General features: G+C 44.5%; 2 long non-coding RNA genes across 2 annotated transcripts; both read left to right on the top strand.

The window, feature by feature from the left end:
* Positions 1 to 1,340: 1,340 nt before the first annotated feature.
* Positions 1,341 to 2,311, top strand: LOC136483221 (uncharacterized). Its single transcript, XR_010765358.1, has 3 exons — positions 1,341 to 1,475; positions 1,643 to 2,106; positions 2,198 to 2,311. It is a non-coding gene; the product is annotated as an uncharacterized lncRNA (long non-coding RNA).
* An 869-nt stretch (positions 2,312 to 3,180) lies between these two features.
* On the top strand, positions 3,181 to 6,019 carry LOC136482766 (uncharacterized). The gene is made up of 3 exons (XR_010765193.1): positions 3,181 to 3,678; positions 4,241 to 4,378; positions 5,364 to 6,019. It is a non-coding gene; the product is annotated as an uncharacterized lncRNA (long non-coding RNA).
* The last annotated feature ends 16,418 nt before the right edge of the window (positions 6,020 to 22,437 follow it).

Raw genomic sequence — 22,437 nt, 5'->3', positions numbered from 1 at the left:
ATTTACGTGTGAGATGATGAGAATAATCTTCTTCTCGTATAGTGGTGTTTGCGGCAGCAACCAGGTAATAACTTGTGTGGATACTACGTTTGTGAATTTATCACTGCGCACATAAGAATAACTCCTGAAGATGTCCTCAGAGTACGTATATATCAATTTTTTATTTATTTTTAAATGAATATATATATATGTATTAATACTTTTCCTTTTATTTCAAATGCAAGACTGAATGGTTGAAACAAAGGGTCATGCAAAAAGACCATCTGAAAGCAGTTCAAGAGTCAATAGCAGGATTTCTTCTAGAAAAAGTGCTAAATCCCAACGGCGAGTTCTACTTTGATCCTAAGGAATAAATGATGTAAATTAAATGTTTATTGATATCGTTATTTTCGAGAACAAGATTATGAAAGTGTTGTATATATACATATATATCTATAATATATATAGTTTCATACTTTATTCGAATATAATAATGCTCGAGATGAGAATTAGATGTAATTATATGCATGCGTGTATTTATATTAGCAGCGTAGAATACGTACATAAAAACATATTATATATTAAACAAATATGTGTAACTGAACTGAAAACAAATTAAACAAAAAAAAGAAAAAAAAAAGGAATCTTTAGTCCCGGTTGGGTCCCGGTTGGGGTTACCAACCGGGACTAAAGAGGGGGTGCGGCCACGTTTGCTCGGCTGGAGGGCCTTTAGTCCCGGTTGGTAACACCAACCGGGACTAAAGGTCCCTCTTTAGTCCCGGCTCGATGACCCGGGACTGAAGGTTCCACCTTTAGTCCCGGGATCGTTGTCCCGGCGCGGTAACCGGGACTAAAGGCCGTTACCGTCCGGGACAACAAGGCCATCCTGTAGTAGTGCGTACAACCTGCATGGGCCATGCACAAATCATTTCTTGGAGGCCCGTAATTAAGATTAGCGACCGCTAATGGCTGGTGCTAATCAGCCCAAATAATCTTCACGAACCTGGTCCTGCATGCTAGCGCAAACCGGGCAAAATAATATACAATTCTTATGCCACAATGACTGTGCATTTGTACACGTATACGCCGGGCAATAGGTTGTAAAAGAAATCTTTTTTGAAGGATGTAAAAGAAATTTAGCATATATCATAGCAAGAAATGATTATGCATCATAGCTTCACTCACTATGTATCTAGAAAATAAGAACGAACGGAAGGAGTAACATACCTAAAATAAGAATTTATAAAAATTATATGTCACTGTTAGTAATATAGTTTTAAATCATTATGCATCATAGATCCCTCAGCACTAAAAATCCTCGATCTGCACGGTTGCAAAAGCCTGGCATCCTTGCCCAGTGGACCAGAACCACAAGAATACTCATGTCTTTGTCAGCTTACAATTAGGGAGTGCCCAGGTATCAAATGGCTCCCTCCGGCTCTGCAGCAGCGACTGGACAGCGGCCTCGTGGAAGTTAGATAATTCCCGTCTTGAAGGTACGCAGCAATATTCTTTCCCGTATATGGTGCATGCATAAATCTTGCGTTCATTTGTGTTATCCTCTTGTAAGTACGTAGTTCTCCCCAGCATGCCTGTTTCCTGCCGAAATCCAATGTTAAAAGCTTTATTGAGCTTTAATTGATGACTTTTTTTTAATTAACAGATCGCTCTCCACGGCTGCTTGGTGGGCGTCTCTGCTACTGGCTTTAATATCTCCGCGGTTTGGTCTTCGCTCAAGAGTAAAGACCACAACCCAAATGTCGCCGTCGCCACTTATTGACATGGAGGAGCAACGGCAGCGGCTCGTCACCGGCGATGAATCCAGCAGCAGGACACGCTGAAGCTGAACCTCATCTGCAAGGGCAAGGGCAAGGGCACAAGCAAGAACCCCCAGACGGATGGAGTACAACGTAGCAGAACGAAGCGACGCAGGGCAAGGGTCCGCTCTGCAGCTAACCAGGCACTACCTTTTATAACATGTGACCCCCAGACGGATGCTTTTGCATTTGCATGGACTCAAAAAGCTGAAGATGCCGCAGGCTCAGGCAGGTGAGTCGAGCAACGCATATGATCAGAGCAGTGCCGGCCCTAGGGGAGGGGCACGCGGTGCAACGGCCGAGGGCCCAGGTGAGGGAGGGGCCCAAGCCCAGATATACAATCCCCCAAACCCTATAATCCAAAATCCATTAGCAAACGTCGGCCTTTCTATTCTTTGCAGCTTCCCCACGTGGCCATGCGAGCAGCCGAGAAACCGTGACGTACGTCCGCGAGACCGCGACTCGGAGAGGAAGAGTCACGTGGCAATGGAGATACGGACACGGTGGTGGGCCGGCGGCGACCAGTGTAACACCCTCGGTGTTACGCCTTAATCAAAATATTAAACCATGTCATGAGCATCATGTTTATGTATTATTGCATGTGGTAAATGAGAAATTAAATTTTATTGCATTAATTCTCAAATTGAGCTCTAATTTATTCCTTGTCCAAGTTGTCCTTCCAGCACGTCATCTCTCTCCATGTGAGAGCTCCTTAGCCACAAAGTCAAATGATAAATTATTGTCATTCACTAATTATTAGCATACCACTTGGCAAGATTTATATCTCCATCAATCTCGCGACGCGCCACTGTCATCTCTCGTTGTTCTAATTATCCCGCCTTTACTTCGCTTGCTAATCACCTTACAAAAATTATCAGTGCACGACGCGCTGCCACTGGCATAGTGTGTCGCACACGCTACGCATTAATCTCAATCACAAGTTCGGTCGCTGAGCACGCCGTTCGCTCCCCGCTCTGCAAACGCGGTGCACGCACTCTTTTCTCACGCCAGCCTATAGCAGCAGGGAGTTTCAACATGTCAGAACGGTACTAGAGCAAACTTTCCTCACGTAGCAATGCAGCAGTGAAGTTTTTTCACACGGCAGGACTGCAGCGTAGATTTTCCAACCGTGGTACTGTAGCAGCGCAGAAATCACTGTTTACGCGTGAAAAACACTGTTCACGCGTGGAAACACTGTAGCTTCGTATGAAACACTGTTCATCCGAGGCAACCTGTCGTTCTCACGCCGTTTTATTACCTTTAAGCAAGCTAGTTTAGCCACTAACCTTATGACGCGTCGCTGTCGCGTCTTTGCTTCTCCATTCCTGCGTCTCCTGTTTTTAAAAGGATACGCCGAGCTATTTCGCTCCGCTGCTCACTTGTTTCTTCCTCTCAAATCAAGTTCTTCTGTTTCTGCCCGAGAGAGCTGCGTCTATCGATTTCTCCCCGAGCTATAATCAGCTGAGGTAGCTAGTTTACAATTGATCTTCTTATTCTCTAATGTTTCCTTGACCTGTGATCTCCTCCTCAGTTAATTCCTTGACCTGCATAAATGAACCAGCACCCCACCGCCAAGTACGTTCAGCCCCAAAGCCCACTCCAGTCCTGACATGCTCGTAAGTCCAAGACCACTCAAAGTTCAATCCTTGAATTAATTCTCTCATGACCAAGACCTCACCACCGCACACGGCACGGAGCCAGAGGACAACCCTGCCAACTCGTTTCATGCTTCCTGACTACTCATGACCACCCACGATCAGTGCTATATATGGCTCTGCTCCACTCCACGTAGGGCAGGCATTTGCTAAGCTCCCTGGTGTCTCTCATCTTGCATTGCCTCCGCACATCGATCACCGTAGGTGGCACTTCATTCAATTCTGAGGTAGCTAGCCTGTAAGAATTCCTTCATTCTTCTTCTTTATTATTTTCTTGACCCGTGGTCTCATCTAGTAATTCTAGACCCACAGTCATGTGCAAGTCAACAAGTTCAATTGCGTGATTAGCCTCCTCCAATAATATCATTTTCTTCATCTCTAGAGCTCATTTGAATTTATTTATTGATTGTGAAATAAATTTTGTTAGATTCCTAAATTCATGATCTATCTGTTAGTGTAATTAGTTCGTATAGTTCAGTGATACATTTAGTATTACTTTATTATTTTGAAATGCTCGTTATGGTTATTTAGAGAATAAATTTTTATGATGCATGGTAGCTAGTGCACCTTGTTTTATTATATATATAGTAAATTGATATTAACAATAAGGATGCCTTTAGTTGCTAAGATAATACATGAAATGTTTCATACTTGTTTAGTGGGAATAATAGGTAACTTTGCGTATTAGTCATTAGAGTTAGCTTAGTAGCTTGGTAGATGTATTCTTATTTTAAGAGTTGCGGTTGCCTATATATTAATTATTGCATCATCATCACTGCATGCATATAGAGGACGAGCTATTGGAGATCGTGACATTCGGCGAGCAGGAGTACGACAAAGTCATCGAAGAGTACGAGGAGATCCTCGTGCAGGAGGACGTTCCGGAGCCACCCGTCACTGACTTTGCTGACACCGCGCCTGCCCAAGGCAAGCCCCGGTGCATAACCCCTATTTTTAAATGATCACTGAATATATTTATATGATATGCATTTACGTTACAGGCATTTTATGGAAGCTACATGCATAAATATATCCACCATGAGTCCTACTAGTACAGGTCGAGTAGCTGCTATGCTCAGGATGTCGGTAGCGTGAGTAACCTGTCGTTACTCGCAAATAGGTGATTAAACTATGATATCCTGATGAAATAATGGAAAGGAAAATGGTGACCGGACAGGGATGTGGATTTGGTACTGGTGGGTGTGAGGGGTTGTGTCCTGCGGCCAACAGGGCATAGCCCGGTTACACTTTTTCCCTGTCTGTGTCGATTAAGGACCGATCGTTGCATATGACTCTAGGCAAGTCACAGATTATTGTCCCGAGCACATACTTAGGTATGGGCGCAGGGAAGGCTTGCTGCTCTCTTGTCGCGGATCCGGCTCTTTCCGGACCGACTGATGGGAAGAGGAGGTGATGGAGGTCCTTGCACCGCACTGAGTCCAGGACTCAGGATGTGGGGGCTTGGAGTCCAAGTTTGGACGGGGACCTGGACACCCGGGACAGGAGAGTGGTGGGTTAGTCCTGCTTGTGCCTGGGGTACAAGCGGGGCGTGTGTCTTCGGGGCACCCAGCTGGGCACATTGATTCGCGAATCGCCGGGTTATCCGGTACGGCTTGTCTGCGGTTTAGCACCGTAGTAAGAACTGAAAGTTGAAAGGAGAAGAAATGGAACTGATTGCTCAACTCTTGCTTGAAAGTAGAACAGGCTTATATAGATTGACTAGATGAAAACTTAATACGGCTGATGATAATAATGTATCAATAAGGACTCACTATTAGTATTGCTTTTTGCTAAAAGAGAATCAGCAAACCATAAAACCTAGCATATTCCTTGGAGTCGGGAAAGTATTCCCACTATCGGATAAGTCTTGCGAGTACATTGTGTACTCAGGGTTTATTTACCCCTGTTGCAGGTGACGCTTGAGGAGTTCCTTGTGTGGAGGATCCATCTGGTGGGCTCAGACGGAATCCTCGTTATCTTATCGCTAGATGTTATCTTTTAATATTCCGCTGTTTATTATTTCGCACTCTGTATTTGGTATTGTAATAATGTACTTTTCAAGAAGCTCTAATGTATGAGATAGACTTGTGTTGTAACTCGTTTTCATTATTGGATCCTTGGGAAAAATGTGGATCTTTCGGGTTCTCCCTTAGGGTGTGCCCGACGGACACCGCTCGCTGTAGTTACTTTCGGAGTGCTTAGTGTCTGATGGAAGACGAGCGCCTTCGGAAGTACGCTATTTCGGGTGGTTCTGCCACAACCAGGCTCCACTGCTCCAGGCTCATCAACAACGACTTCTTGCGGTTTTGCGATCCCAATTGGTCGATCAGTTCATTAGAGTCCAGACCCTAGGTATTTTTTGCTTGTTCGTTTTTAATCCAAATTAATTATTTTTATTGAATTTCAGCCGATTAGTTCATCGGAGTCCAGGCCCTAGGTTTTTTTCCCTTGTTTGTTTTTTAATATAAATTAATTATTTGTATTGTATTTCAGACTTCTAGTACTCTGATGAGGTGTTAGAATTTTAGAATGTTACCTAAGAAACAATTGTTGGCGGCTGAGAAAAGAAAACGTAAAAGACAAGAAAATCAATTTGTTCAGTCACAAAAAAGGTGCTATACATAAGTTTTTTTTTTTTTGCTTCGAGTAGTGTTGTGAATGTACGTATCATTGGATTTGTTTTTGTTTTGCAAGTAAAATTAGCGTCTATATATATTTTAAGATAAGATTGTAGCGACGAGTTTGAGAGAGGACCTTCAAAATCATAGGACCCGCACTGGATCGGAGTAGTAATAAAAATAAAAATAGAACATGAGGAGGGACTCATACGGTGGTTTTGGGGGACTTGGGGTGATCGAGCCCACGCGACATTCTCTTGCCCATCAATCAAAATCGCTGGCAGCGTGGCATATGCGACTCGTACGTAAGAGATTTTTGTGTCCATAGCAGTCAGCCAAGGCTCCACGTCCCTCCATCAATTGTTTTGATGAACAATTGATAGCAGTCAGTCAAGGGTAGCTGGCTGCCGGCCATGTGACCTTGCCCCCCTGGCCCTGGCCCTCCAGTATTGCCGACGTCGACGCGACCACACGTAAGGACGAGCACTGGAGAGCGGCGTGCTACCAAACCATTCTACGAGTAGATGGCATAGGCGACAAAATAAAGGTCATAATAAGTACACGGGCCCGCGATCGATGGCAGCAATAATTCCGAGTGGTTAGGTACATGTTGTTTTCGAGAGGGAATCGTCGAAAGGAGGTTTCTCATGCTTTAACTACATAGGAGTACGAGTTACCAGAGAGACCTTTCAGCTTGCCCACAACCAACCATTGTGTGTTCTCGACAACTCTCTGAGCGCTGAGTGCTCGCTCCAATGGCTGAACTAGCGGCCAGCCTGCTGGTTCGGCCGCTGATGTCCCTGCTGAATGACAAGGTGTCCAATTAGCAACACGCTAATTATTTTATCCAAAAGATCTAGGCCTAGAAGTAGTAGAGATGAAAACGGTCGGAAAACCTCTCAACCGTTTTCTACCTCTACATTCGGATACTAAAATGAAAGCGACAGCGGTAAAGCCGGACACGAACTTACGGAATATCAAGAATTTCGATAACGAGCAAATTCGAGCAGAATTATGTCGAACACGGTCGGTATACAAAAAATCAATACGAAATATTGACCCGTAGGATGAAGTGCATAACAATTAACATGTGCATAACCAAGTGAATAACAATTAACAAGTCCTAGAACTTCCATAAAAAGTATCTCCATTTAACCATTTGACACTAGATAAGAAAGATATGATTTTTCTAAGGCAACAAGCGCGTGTACGCGATTAATATACTGTCGAAGCTTTATTTAATTTTTTTTAATATCTTAAAGACCTAAAATGAAGAAACTAAAAACTAGAAAGTTGTAGATCTCGTCGAGAGCTACAATTTTCATATAAAAATCATCTTCATCCGAGAACGTATGAAAAAGATACAATTTTTCTAAGGCCGGACATTTAGGGGGCCAAATTCGGTTTAAATCGAATTTTGAATTCGGGATATTCCGAATTACAAGTAGAAAAGTAGAAAACGGTTGGAAAACGGCTAAACTGTTTTTGTTCCGATTTTGAATTTGATGTTCTGAATTTCAAACCGAATTCGAATTTGTCCGAAAATACGAATTCGATCGGATCAAATATAGAAAATGATGCGGTTCGGTACGGGATATTTCTGTACCGTTTTCATCCCTACCAAGATGTCTCAGCAAGCCACACGTGAGAGAGAACACTTGGATGGGCCATGCATGAGCCCAAAATTGTTAATTAGCCATTGTGCTAATTGATGGTTATTAGGCAACTCGTTCATCTTTAAGGCCCAAATGTTTATATAGCCCACATTTCGTAGGCATCACGTAATTGTCAAATTATTTTATAGGCCCCATTCGACTCATGCGCAATAGGCTATGTAATTGTATTACAACATGCCAAAATTATATCATACAGTGGGTTCAAGGGGCGGGCCAGGTGGGTGGCGCGGCGAGGCAGCGGGAGTGGGGGCCAGGGTTGAGGGGTGGGGGCGGGGCGAGGACAAGTGCAAGCATGAGGAGGAAGACAACAGTCGCAGGGTGGAGTCGGGTCGCACGTGCTCCCGGAGCACGTGACCAGTGACGCTTTATCGCGGTCCTTCTCTAGGACCTCAAAACTACATTCAAACTTTGGTAGAGTGAATACAAGGGAGTTATTTCTTCCTTTTCGTCAGAAGTGACTCCGGGGTAAAGTGGTGAGGGAGTAACGCGCGAGGGAAACTACACTTGTGCATATATGGCATAGAAATGGAATAATTCTGAAAAAACACCTGTAACTGCCCAAATTAAAAAATTTCCATGACACAACAACCGAGACGATGTTCGTCACTACAATTTAAATACATCAATAATACAGTAGCCAAGATCATAGCAACGAAGTGAATGAAAGTGCTAGCTTCACCAGTTGGAGAAATTCCGCAAAGCAAACTGGACCCCGATGGAGCTCTTGAAGATGGGCAGGCATGCATGCATGCGGAGGCACACGAAAACCAAACTTAAGCCTCATTTAACATAAACACACATATCATTTATGTTCCAAACATACTTGCAGGTACGCCAACAATAAGTGCTAGAGCGAAATGAAATATACTAAACAACAGGCACAATCGTCGTCGATCAACATTAGTAGAGGTTTATAGCACCCAAAGGCCCATCAAAAGCACACAGAGATATGTGACCGTGTAGTGGACTGACACCAGCTCCATGCATGCGGCAATATAGGGGACAGCAGACAGGAGTACCAAAATGCTCCCAACGTCCTGAGATCCACTAACTTAAGCCGCAAACACCTCCCATGGAGGATCAAGAGGCAAAAGGCTGAAATAAAAATCGTAAGGAAAAATAATTTTGATTAGCATTATTAGTCGAGCATTGATGATTCATGAAGGTCAATGGAAATGATGGATGAAGTCGGCTAAAACAATCAACAACAGACTACGGTACTTCGAAGTGTGTGTGAACCGTTGATCTAATTGTAAATTATTACATATTTCCTATTCTTATAAGAGGTAATAGAAGAAACACAGAATAAATAGAGAAAACGTCTACTTATTAGATAGATCTAATATACATGCACGCATGATCTAACTTTGGTATTTGATGCAATAATGTGACTTGTGGATGAGATATAAAGTATCTTGCTTTACTAACATGTTCTTTTCTTGTAACTTGACAAATAAAGATATATACCTGTAAAATTAATTTTTTTAAAATGTGGAACGACTAACGTTATCCGTAATGATCTTTTCAACATGAGTAGATCCATTTTTAACAGCAAAATCATGTTGATGGTATACGTGATTTATTTGTCACTAGCCATAGCACAACACTTTTAAAACCAACATCATGTTAAAAATTAATGTTCTTGCGTACTCAAACATATAGTCTGTACGTGACAATAGTAACAAGTATATACTTAACTGTATCTATTTTCTTAGAAAAGTGAAAATAATTACTTCATATGTACAGTAGCACAGGCAGATGAAATTAAACAAGGAAGCTAGGGCGTCCGGGACGAAATTTAATTGTCCTACTAATTCTAAAAATCAAGGGCTATGATTTTCTGGGCATATTGTTACTATAACAATAATATAGTAATGGAGAAGTAGTACGTGTTTGTGTCTTAGTGGAATGCGGAATGGAATGTGGTTATTAAACAACTTAGGCAGCTGGTACGTACCTCTTCATCGTCGCTGTGTACTGGTTGTGTCATCATTTGTTGATGAGCTTTGAATACATTGAGGGTGAGTGCGGAAATATTGGGATGGAGTTCTGCTTGGCGCCTAAGCTCAGCCTCTGCCTTGTCCACGTCATCAGGGAAGGCATCCTTACAGTCGAGACGTGCCTTGACATAGCGTAGCGAAGGGAGGCACTCCAAGTCCAAGCCGAGATTGTCACTCCGGGTAGCGTGCCCATCCTTGTAGAAAGCCCTGACTAGGACAGTGAACCAAAGCCCGTGGAGGTTTGGCATCACAGCAACAGGGGCCGGTGCTACCCTGCTGCTGCAGCCCCCGTCCTCGGCTTTGGAATCAAATACCATAGCAACATCCTGTTCTTTCCTCCAGATGCTAAGCGAAGCACTAGTGGATTCACCGTTGGTCGCCCACTGGACCATCCAGTCACACAACTTGAGGATTCTCAACTTGTGGAAGAAGACATCATGGACAACAATATTAACTACCGCAGCTTGCTTATGAGAAGCCATCCCATAAAACCAGAGTCGAATAAAGTGGTAACTAAGGCTGGACGAAAAACTCGAAGCTCGTTAGCTCGCTCGGCTCGTGGCTGGCTCGACTCGGCTCGGCTCGGCTCGTTATGATAATGAGCCGAGTTGAGCCAAGATTTTAGCTCGTTAGCTATAACGAGCCAACTCGAGCCAGCTCGCGAGCCGCTCGCGAGTTAAACGAGCCAAGCTTCTAGAAAAAAAAGTATCAAAACTTATATTAGTTTTTGTATTACTTCATGTCTTGCACTTTACAATTGGCTGGTAACTGGTCTAGACCGTATAAATTGACTGGTAACTGGTCTAGATACATTTCTTTTATATTATTATTATTCTCAAACTTTAGATAAATGCAAATATTATATTTTGTGTATTTTTTATACCTGGCTCGCGAGCGTAACGAGCTAGCTCGAGCTTTTAACGAGCTGAGCCGAGCTGGCTTTCTGGCTCGTTAGGATAACGAGCCGAGCCGAGCTAGCTCGTTATCTTAACGAGCCAGAACGAGCCGAGCCGAGCCGAGCCGAGCCGAGCCAGCTCGTTATCCAGCCTTAGTGGTAACAGAGTTCTGGCAGCCCACCCAAGGCTCTCCGACCTGCCTCATCCATATGACGCACATACAACTCCAAGTAGCAAAGGTTGGGGAGAAGCGTGGGATCGATGAATGATGGCACACAAGGGAACCAGATACAACGTATACAGAGACGCCTGAGATGTTCCGGAAGCACAGCTTTGTCCCACTCTGTTGAGGCAGGGCTAGTTTCTCCGTACTTAAAAACATGCAGATGCCGATGCTCAAGCTCCTACAGATTGCCTAGTGACTTCAAAAGTTCTGCCTGCACGCTCTCTTCCAGCCTGCCCATGCCAATCACACGGAGCACCCTCGGTAGGCTCTGGTTGCCCAGCACCTTCAAAAATTGCCTCTTGGACTCAAAAGACAGCATGTCAACACGTATTTGTAGCTCCTCCAGTGATGTCACCTTCTGGAGGAACCCATCGGGCACCTTCGTGTATGGGTCACATCTTACGCAGACCAACCGTGTTAGCAAGCTAACGCTCGATGGCAGTTGGACTTGCATACCATCTCCTCCGATACCTTCCAAGTCCAGTGTCTATAGGAGCTTTAGAGCTCCTATCGCCTCGGGGAGCTCTTCGACATCTGTATGTCGTAGCCCTAGGTACCTCAGATGAACTAGTTTCCCAAGATGCTCAAGCCAGCGCCTGCCATACTCCTGATTTCGAGTAGTTTTGACTACTCTACTTCCGTTATTGTTCCGATGCAAAGCTGATCCTATTGCTTGCCAAGAATTTATGTCCCATACGTCGTCAATAACGATGAAGTACCTACCAAAAAGACAGTACAAATGAATAGGCAGAGTTAGTAAACCTTGGAGCATCTATCGTCTATACTATACTATACTGTACAAAGGAGAAGAAGAGCGGCACTACATCTGCATCTTTGATTCATAATGAAAAAAACAAACATCTTAGATTTGTTTATCAAATATAAATTCCCTAGCAAGAAGAAGTATTAATTGTACCACAACTGCATCATCGATACATAATGAGAAAGAAACATCTTCAAATTAAATGGTAAACGTATGTATCACTACTGGATTCAGGTTCTTTGCCGAGTGCCTGAGGCACTCGACAAAGGCCAAATTGCACTCGGCAAAGCCTTTGCCGAGTGCGACACTCGGCAAAGAACACACGGCAAAAAATTGATCGGCAAAGCCCTCTTTACCGAGTGTCTTTTATCGGGCCCTCGGCAAAGGCTTTGCCGAGAGCCCCGGGGACACTCGGCAAAGAAAAGCGACCGTCATGGCGCCGGTTCCGTTGATGGTGGCTTTGCCGAGTGCCAACCCTGCAGGCACTCGGCAAAGAATTTTTATTTTTTTTAAAAAAAATTCTTTGCCGAGTGCTCCCTGGCCGGCACTCGGCAAAGTTTGATTTTTTTTAATTCTTTGCCGAGTGCTCTATTTACGGCACTCGGCAAAGTTTGAATTTTTTTTAAATTCTTTGCCGAGTGCCCTCTGGCCGGCACTCGGCAAAGGTTCAATTTTTTTTTAAAAAAATTCTTTGCCGAGTGCCTTCTTGCCGGCACTCGACAAAGTTTGAATTTTTTTTTAAAAAAAATTCTTTGCCGAGTGCCCTCTGGCCGGCACTCGACAAAGTTTGAATTTTTTTTTTTTAATAATTCTTTGCCGAGTGCCCTCTTGCCGGCACTCGGCAAAGTTTGAATTTTTTTTAAAAAAAATCTTTGTCGAGTGTCCTCTGGCCGGCACTCGGCAAAGTTTGATTTTTTTTTAAATTCTTTGGCGAGTGCCATGGTCATGGCACTCGGCAAAGCTGGAAAAATGGTTTTCCGAGCGCCCATTTTTCCAGCTTTACCGAGTGCTGTGACCATGGCACTCGGCAACGGGGTCCTTTGCCGAGTGCAACACTCGGCAAAGTGACCCAAAACGGCAATTTTTTATTTTTTTTTACATTCCATCATGACAAATAAATTCAAACAATCATATATCTCATTCATCACATATATATCTCATCCATCACATATGTATCTCATCCATACACACATCCATCCGCACATATCACATCCATCACAATATATATCATATATATAATAATAAGTGCTCAAGTCCATCCAAATAAATCCACAAGTCTATCAAAGTCCACAAGTGCATCACAAGTATATCACAAGTCCATCACCAAGTGAACAACAAATGAAAAAAATACAACGTGCACTCATCTCGGCCACTGCGACTGTGGTGAACGCCCAGTTCCATCATTCGGATGTGCATGAGGTGGATTATTCGAACCACCGTCAGATGGAGACTGCACAAAGGAGAAAAGATTGCATGTGAGACAATATTATTTGGATAGCTAATCTAGGAAGGTAGAGGCCATACAAGCAAAGCACAAGCGAAAGTAAAAAACTTTCATACTCACAGGAGTAGTTGGAGCTATAGGACGCGGAGGCAGAGGTGGAACCAACAGCCCAGCTGGCAGAGAGAAGCCCACACGTTGCCCAAGCCCTTGTAAGAACTCCGTAATGTCCGTCAGCCTCTACGCCTGGGCCTGCCGCTCGGCCCGCTCGGCCTCCAGCTAGGCCGCCATCCTCTGGTGCCCGGCCTCCAGCTCCTGACGTTGCCTCATTTCTTGTTCCAGCCGGGCCTGCAATATTTCACTCCAATGTTTCAGTAATGCAAAGCTAATTAAGGTGTGTAAAGATCAATGTATGACGAGTAAACAGGAATAACCTCGAGTGCGTCGACCCGGTGTTGTGCAGCGGTCGGCCGTGTGCAAATGGCTGGGCTCTTGCTCGTGCTCCGTGCTCGGATCTAGGAGAGAGAGAGGGAGTAGAGGCCGTGTCGATGACGCCGTCGCCAAGCCAGAACCGCCCATGCTTCTTGCCTTGCTCTGCCCTCATGACAGCCTCTCCATCGAAGTCCTTGGTGCTCGGATCATGCTCTGACCCATGGAGCGACCTTGCCACCTCAGTGTACTCACTGATGCGGGAGTGGACGCTCGGGTTCATGTATGCCTTAGGCGGATCCTCCAGGTTGAAGGAGACGTCGGACGTCGCCTTGCCCTTGTGGGCCATACACCATGCCTGGAAGTCCGAGTAAGCCTGGCCACTATGTGACGCCGACTGCGAGAAAAACATCACGATGATTAGAAATCAGGCAAAACTGAGCGTCACAATAGATAAATGAATTTGCGTACCCATGCTTGTTTGTATCCGGCGAGGCTGTGGCTGCCTTGATGGTGTGCTGGACCTTGCATCTGCAAACAACGGTCCTAGGCATCCCTGTGTATCTTGAGGTACTCCTCCATGAACCACCTGTCCACCATCATCGCCCAGCACTCGGGATATGCTTGGCACCACCAGGGAATCATCTACACGTCATCAAGTATTGGACATATAAGAAGATCAAATTAAACCAACTTAATCTCAAAATGAATCAATATTGATGTTCTTCATTTACCTCAAGGTACTGCTCTCGGGTCAGCTGCATCTCTCTTGCGTCTTTCTTGGTTTTCCTCTCTCCAAGCTTCGACCCATAGTAGGTTACGATGGCCTGGATGTGCACCTCATGATGCATGTCGGAGACGAGTTTTTTATAGGCTTTGGTAGTCGCCTGCTCCGCCCTGGCCTCAAATCCCTCCTCGCATCTGTAATAAGTCTGCATACAAAAGCGATGTATCCATTCATTATTTCAAGAAAAGTCCAATGAATGCGACGTATTGAGCAATGTTGTGCGAGGGAGACTTACCCAAAGCTCTGCCTTCACCCGCGCCGCCTTGTTGGGGTACTCCGCATCGGTGGCGATGGCGTAGTGGTCAAACGAGTAGGCCGGCTCCGTCTTCGATGCGTACGTGACAATGCCGGGGAAGTGTTGCCTACACAGAAGACCCAGGATGCCATTGACTAGCCGTGCGCTACCACCCAACACAACCACCCAGTTCCTGCACAAGTGATTAAGAAAAATTATTAGTTTTTTTTCATCATATCATATGAAGTAGTGGTGATAACATATAAAGTTACTTACTTTTGCCCTTCAGGGCTAATCACTGGGCGTTGGTGAGGAAGCGGAACATGTGGGAGGCTCGTGGGACCTCGCAAGTAGACACTCGAAGAGGAGTCGAAGGAAGCGGAACTCGTGCCTGCCGCCTCCAACTCGTTGTCCTCGTGCGGCCCCTCCTCCTCGTCCATCTGCCAAACCAGCTCATCGTCCGACTCGTCCACGGGCGCCACCTCCTCCTCCGGCTCCTCCTCACGCAGCGTGGGAGGAGACGGCCCCCTCCTGCGTCTAGCGGTCCTCCTCCTGTCCGATCCCTCCGCCGCCCCCTCCGCCTCCTCCTGCAGCCGGCGTGGTCTTTGGTAAATCGAGCTCACGGACCTATGACGGTCGCCCGCCATCTTTGTTCAATCACCTGCAACAAAAAAGAAAAACAAGACGTAATTAGAAATAGGTGCAAAAATGAACAAAACATAATTACAAAAACATTGTATTACATGTATTAAAAATAATCTTCATGATTGAGATTAGCTGGATCATAGGTCTCGTCATCACTATCAACATTGTCCAACTCATCAACACTATCCGAAGGAGGAATGTTGTCTTCATTGTCATTGTCTAAACGTAATCGTTCAAGCATTTGTTTGTCCTTCAGATTTCGCACCTCGTCTCCAGCGTCCTCGTCATCATCCCTTTCATTGTTGTCACACCCAATTTTAAGGATAAAATTGAATGCACTAACTCATGTGTGCCCAGGGATCAATCACACACACAAGCTGACAAATTATAAGAGAGTATCATCACAGTGTATCTTACATCACGATAATAACATAACTTAGTCTTATACATCACAGCGGAAATGAAAAGATAACTCTCTCTCGTGGAACACCATCACAGGGAAGGTCAACGGGTTGACCACAAGCCTAATAATCCTCAGGGAATTCCTCATACCCGTTGTCATCTGTTACCCATCCGGGTTTTTTTATCCAAATATAGAAATAAACAAGTGTAAGTACTTCCCGTACTTAACAAGATAACATGGGGTTATGAAGCTCAAAAAGATGACACTGGTTTACTGCGGTTAGCATTTTTAGTATGTCCAAATTTTATTAACAAGTATAATCAAGTTATGCTTAAGCTACCATTTATACCCACATAATCAGATATCAGAATCATTTGCATCATTTTATCATCGTACACCATCATAAATGAACCACATTGAGTAACCAATTATTCTATGAGTTTTCCGGGTCGCTCGTGACCATGAGCACGGCTGTTATAACAGTTTGTAACCCTCCGCAGAGGTGGTGCACATTCACCGCGAGTCATGATTCCCATATGCCCGGGTTAATTACTCCCATGTCACTGCCAAGGTGAGCGGGCAGGGTACACTATGAAGCCATTTCATAGGTTTCTCTAACAAGTTAGGGCCGCTAGGTTTCCTTGGCAGGCAGATGTAGGAACCCCCCTTTCCTATGGCACATATCCATCGTGGCTATACACATAGGAACAGAGGCAGCCCTATACCCAACGTGGCAAGCCCCTCTTGCGCCATAAAGGTAACCTCTAACAAGCTAGAAAAGGTCCTATTACTGAGCTAAAATCAGAGCCATATGACCCTCACGGTTGCACTGTTAGTCCCAACTTTTACCGACAGATGAGTCCTTATGGAGGGCCGGGAGCAACATGATCAAAAGTCATTTGCACCTTCGCCCTATGGATCAGTTGTTACAAATCACGTTATACTTTTAGTTCCATAGAACCATTAACCATCATGTAGATCATGTTTAGTTAGAGCACTAGTAATCTACCCATATGCAATTAACCCATAGGAGTCAAGGGAACATGTCATCAAATGACTAGAATGTCCTTAAGGTTATCAAAGTTAGACACATGCACATGAGTAAATGATTAAAGTGAAAAGGACGTCAAGGTTGGCCCATGCTATACTTGCATTGGTTAGCAAACTCCTGCTGGTCTTGCTGGTCGTCGAAGAACTCTTGGTCTCCAACGTTCTCCTCACCGTCTGAACGCGACCAACACGGCAACATACAATATTCCAAAGGCATTCATGCAAAGCAAACATTCCTATAATTAGAACAGTACACCAACAGTATAGAAAACAAGATAAAATGTTTATGAAAAGAATCTACGTCTTGCTACGATCACGTCAACGCGAAGTTCACGAAAAACAGAGCTAAAACGCGAAAGTTATGAATTAAACGAGATTTCCTATAGCAATTTATTTAATTAAACCTAACCATGAAATTTAAAAGTTGCAAACATGGTTAACAGTGGTACTAACACGTAGATTACGAAATTATGAAACTAACGCAAGTTGAACGGGTCGATTCGGAGCTAAAACGAAGTTTTTATGAGCAAAACAAATCTAGTGGCATTTCTGTAAATACTGAAAACGTATTTTGGACTAAAACAATTTAGTTTACGTTTTCAAAAGAAGAAAATGCACTCAGGAAAATATGCTATGGACGGCGGGTTCAAATAGATGAAATCAGGGGGTCTCTTTAGCAAAGTTACCCGCGAAGGGGTATCGGCCTACGTGGGCCATCGATCAAGCAATGGACGGCCTGGAACAGATGGGAGGGAGAGAGGAAGGGGCGCCGACGGCCGGCACAGTAGCTCCGGTGCGGCCGAGCCATGGACGGCAGCGAGAGCTCACCGGCGTGCGGGAAAACAAGGCCTACGGGCCTCGGTTTGCGAATCCGAGAGCACCGGGAGAACGAGAGGGTGAAGGGGAACTCGCCAAGTCCGATACGGCGGTCGGAGAAGAGGGCCGAGGCGGCGGTCGCCATGGCCGGCGGCATGGAGCTCACGGGCGCACGCGAATAAAGCTCAAATGACCATGAAACACTCTAATAACCGCACGGGAAGAAAGAGGGGAGCACGGGGGTTCTCACCGCGGGGGAAACGAGGACGGAGGTGGCTCGAGGACGGCGGACCGCGCGGAGGACGAACGGCGGACCTCGGCGTCGCGGCAGTTGCGTCTTCCGTGCACGGCAAGCGCGAAGGAGGGAGCGGGGGCAACAGAGAGGGGCGACAATGGGCTCGGCGCTGTTTTATAGAGGCCTGTGCGGGGAGGGCGCTCCCATGACGTGAGGAGCGGGCGCGGGGTGGTTGCGGCCGCGGCGGTTCCGCCTTGACCGAGCGCGGGGCATGCGGAGGTGGCGGACGGCTCTAACGACCAGGGCCGGGTCGTCAGCCGCTGAGGGAAAGAGGAGGGCGTGCCGTAGCCGATGGTACGGTAGCCGATGGTACGACAGCCGTAGCCGAGCGGGCGGCGCGGGCAGCGCGGGTGCGCGGGCATGCGGGCGAGCGGTGGCGCGTGCATGTGTGCGTGTGTGCGGAGTGTGTGGGCCGGCCTAGCCGGCGGGGTTAAATCCCCACTTTGCCGAGTGCCCCCCGATCTGGCACTCGGCAAAGGGTTTTTTAATTTTTTTAACCGCCTCTTTGTCGAGTGCCACCTGGCCTGGCACTCGGCAAAGAAGTTTTTTTTTAAAAAAAAATTATTTGTCGAGTGTCCCCGATATGGCACTCGGCAAAGTATTTTTTAATTTTTAAAAATTCTTTGCCGAGTGCCAATCGGGCTGGCACTCGGCAAAGAGGGGTTTTAAAAAAATTTTAAAATCTTTGCCGAGTGTCTTCTCCTAACACTCGGCAAAGATTCTCCTTTGCCGAGTGTCTTCTCCTAACACTAGACAAACCATTTTTTTTTTACTTTTGACCTCCAAACTTTTTCTGTAGTCCTCATACAATACCTGGTACTCCATGTTCCAATGTAGCACATTTCTCAGATTTTTTCTATATTTCTTTAATTTATTTCATTTAATTGAATTTTCTTCAATAATTCAAATTATAACTGCTAGTCATTCGAATAATGTGTCCCCGATATGGCACTCGGCAAATGAATGGAAAAATGATATTCATGTTATTTAGTATAATGTGAGGCTGTATCCATAAACAGTCCACCAATTTTGAACATCTTGTTCACGAAACATGACCACGAACTTGCGGTCGAGTTGTTTTTAAATTCTATAAAAAGCAAACGAAGTCCGAAAATCATAAAACTTGTCAAGATATCATATGTGGAGGTTATGATAAAAAATTGAGGAGGTTTCGCGTAAGTTTGTCACGTATGATGCTTAACACCTCGTCGCCCTCTTCACGAAATCATGAAACTTCTTCGGAGATTCTTCGGTTTGCAAGCATCGTACGTGACAACGTGCACGAAATCTTCTAATTTTTTTTATCATAGCCTCCACATACGATATCACGATATCTCAACAAGTTTCATGATTTTCGGACTTCGTTTGCTTTTTATAGAATTTAAAAACACTTCGCACGAAAGTTCACGGTCATGTTTCGTGAACAAGATATCCGAAATTTCGGGTCCGTTCCTGGATACGGCCTCACACTACACTCAGTAACATGACTATCATTTTTTGAATCATTAAATTCCATTATTCGTACCACGTGCAGTTCAAATTTATATTTTTCAAAAAAATTCAAGTAAACGAAATAAAGTAACTAAATATATCAAAAAGCCACAAAAATCCCCAAATTCTAACGAGGAGTTCCCGGTACTTTAAAAGGGCTGCACAAAAAATTTGGAGGCCAAAAACAAAAAACAAAAAAACTTTGCCGAGCGCCGGGGCATGGCACTCGGCAAAGGGGGTCTTTACCGAGTGCCTGCACAGGGGCACTCGGCAAAGGTATTTAAAAAAAAGTAATTTTTTTAATTCCTCTCTTTGCCGAGTGCCGAATCAGTGGACACTTGGCAAAGACATTTCAAAAAAAATATTGAATCTTTGCCGAGCGCCGTGTCAGGGGCACTCGGCAAAGTATTTTGCAAAAAAAAATCTTTGCCGAGTGCTTAACAGCAGGCACTCGGCAAAGAAGGATGTGGCCGAACACCGTTACGCGGGGCAGCCTATGCCGAGTGCTGCGCTTTTGCCGAGAGCCTGGCACACGGCAAAGAAGTCCTTTGCCGAGTGCCCTTTTTTGCCGAGTGCCCGGCACTCGACAAAGAAGGTCTTTGTCGAGTGCCCGATTTTTGACACTCTGTAAATGCCCCGTTTCCAGTAGTGAATGGCCAGTGCTAATCAGCCCAAATAATCTTCACGAACCCGGCCTTGCATTTGTACACGTATACGCCGGGCAATAGGCTTAATTAGCAACACGCTAATTATTTTATCCAAAAGATCTTGGCCTAGAAGTAGAGATGAAAACGGTCGAAAAACCTATCAACCGTTTTCTACTTCTATATTTGAATACGAAAACGAAAGCGAAAGCGGTATAGCCGGAGACGAACTTATGAAATATCAAGAATTTCAAAAACGAGCTAATTCGAGCAGAATTATGTCGAACACAGTTGGTATACGAAAAATCAATACGGAATATTGACCCGCAAGATCAAGCGCATAACAATTAACAAGTGCATAACCAAGTGAATAACAATTAATAAGTCCTATAACTTCCATAAAAAGTATCTCCATTTCACCACTTGACACTATATAAGAAAGATATGATTTTTCTAAGGCAACAAGCGCGTGTACGCGATTAATATATTGTCGAAGCTTTGTTTAATTTTTTTAACATCTTAAAGACCTCAAATGAAGAAACTAAAAACTAGAGAGTTGTAGATCTCATCGAGAGCTACAATTTTCATTTAAAAATCATCTTCATCTGGGAACATATGAAAAAGATACAATTTTTCTAAGGCCGGACATTTAAGGGGCCAAATTCGGTTTAAATCGAATTTCGAATTCGGGATATTCCAAATTACATGTAGAAAAGTAGAAAACAGTCGGAAAACGGCAAAACCGTTTTTGTTCCGATTTCAAATTTGATGTTCTGAATTTCGAATCGAATTCGAATTTATCCAAAAATACGAATTCGATCGGATCAAATATAGAAAATGTTGCGGTTCGGTACTGGATATTTCCGTACTGTTTTCATCCTTACCTAGATGTCTCAGCAAGCCACACGTGAAAGAGAACACTTGGATGGCCCATGCATGAGCCCAATATTGTTAATTAGCCATTGTGCCAATTGATGGTTATTAGGCAACTCGTTCACCTTTAAGGCCCAAATGTTTATATAGCCCATATTTCGTAGGCATCACGGAATTGTCAAATTATTTTATAGGCTTCATTCGACTAATGCTAAATAGGATATGTAATAATATTACAACATGCCAAAATTCCATCATACAGTGGATTCAAGGGGCGGGCCAGGTGGGTGGCGCGGCGAGGCCGCGGGAGTGGGGGCCGGGGCGGGGGCCAAGGCGAGGACGACGTTGGCGGAGCCATAGCGCTGGAGGTTAGGGGAGGCCAGGGTTGAGGGGTGGCGGTGGAGCGAAGACAAGCGCAAGCGTGAGGAGGAAGACAACGGTCGCAGGGTGGAGTCGGGTCGCACGTGCTCCCGGAGCGCGTGACCAGTGGCGCTTTATCGCGGTCCTTCTCTAGGACCTCAAAACTACATTCAAACTTTGGTAGAGTGAATACAAGGGAGTTATTTCTTCCTTTTTGTCAGAAGTGACTATGGGGTAAAGTGGTGAGGGAGTAACGCGCGAGGGAAACTACACTTGTGCATATATGGCATAGAAATGGAATAATTGTGAAAAAACACATGTAACTGCCCAAATTAAAATAAATTCCATGACACGACAGCCGTGACAACGTTCGTCACTACAATTTAAATACATCAATAATACAGTAGCCAAGATCATAGCAACGAAGTGAATGAAAGTGCTAGCTTCACCGGTTGGAGAAATTCCCCAAAGCAAACTGGACCCCCGATGGAGCCCTTGAAGATGGTCAGGCATGCATGCATGCGGAGGCACACGAAAACCAAACTTAAGCTTCATTTAACATAAACACACATATCATTTATATTCCAAACATACCTGCAGGTACGCCAACAATAAGTGCTAGAGCGAAATGAAATATACTAAACAACAGGCATGATCGTCGTCGATCAACATTAGTAGAGGTTTAAAGCATGCAAAGGTCCATCAAGAGCACACAGAGATATGTGACCGTGTAGTGGACTGACACCAGCTCCATGCATGCGGCAATATAGGGGACAGCAGACAGGAGTACCAAAATGCTCCCAACGTCCTGAGATCCACCAACTTAAGCCGCAAACTACTCCCATGGAGGATCAAGAGGCAAAAGGCTGAGTCTCCGAAGACTGAAATAAAAATCGTAAGGAAAAATAATTTTGATTAGCATTATCAGTCTAGCATTGATGATTCATGAAGGTCAATGGAAATGATGGATGAAGTTGGCTAAAACAATCAACAACAGACTACTACGGTCCTTCGAAGTGCGTGTGAACCGTTGATCAAATTGTAAATTATTACATATTACCTATTCTTATAAGAGGTGATAGAAGAAACACAGAATAAATAGAGAAATCGCCTACTTATTAGATAGATCTAATATACATGCACGTATGATCTAACTTTAATTTGGTATTTGATGCAATAATGTGACATGTGGATGAGATATAAAGTATCTTGCTTTACTAACATGTTCTTTTCTTGTAACTTGACAAATAAAGATCAAGAGTGATATACCTGTAAAATTAATTTTTAAATGTGGAACGACTAACGTTATCCGTAATGATCTTTTCAACATGAGTAGAT

Source organism: Miscanthus floridulus, chromosome 9 (assembly GCF_019320115.1).
Source record: "Miscanthus floridulus cultivar M001 chromosome 9, ASM1932011v1, whole genome shotgun sequence".
NCBI classification, from domain to species: domain Eukaryota; kingdom Viridiplantae; phylum Streptophyta; class Magnoliopsida; order Poales; family Poaceae; genus Miscanthus; species Miscanthus floridulus.
Note: the sequence above shows the minus strand (reverse complement) of the source record. Positions and strands in the feature narration are given on the sequence as shown.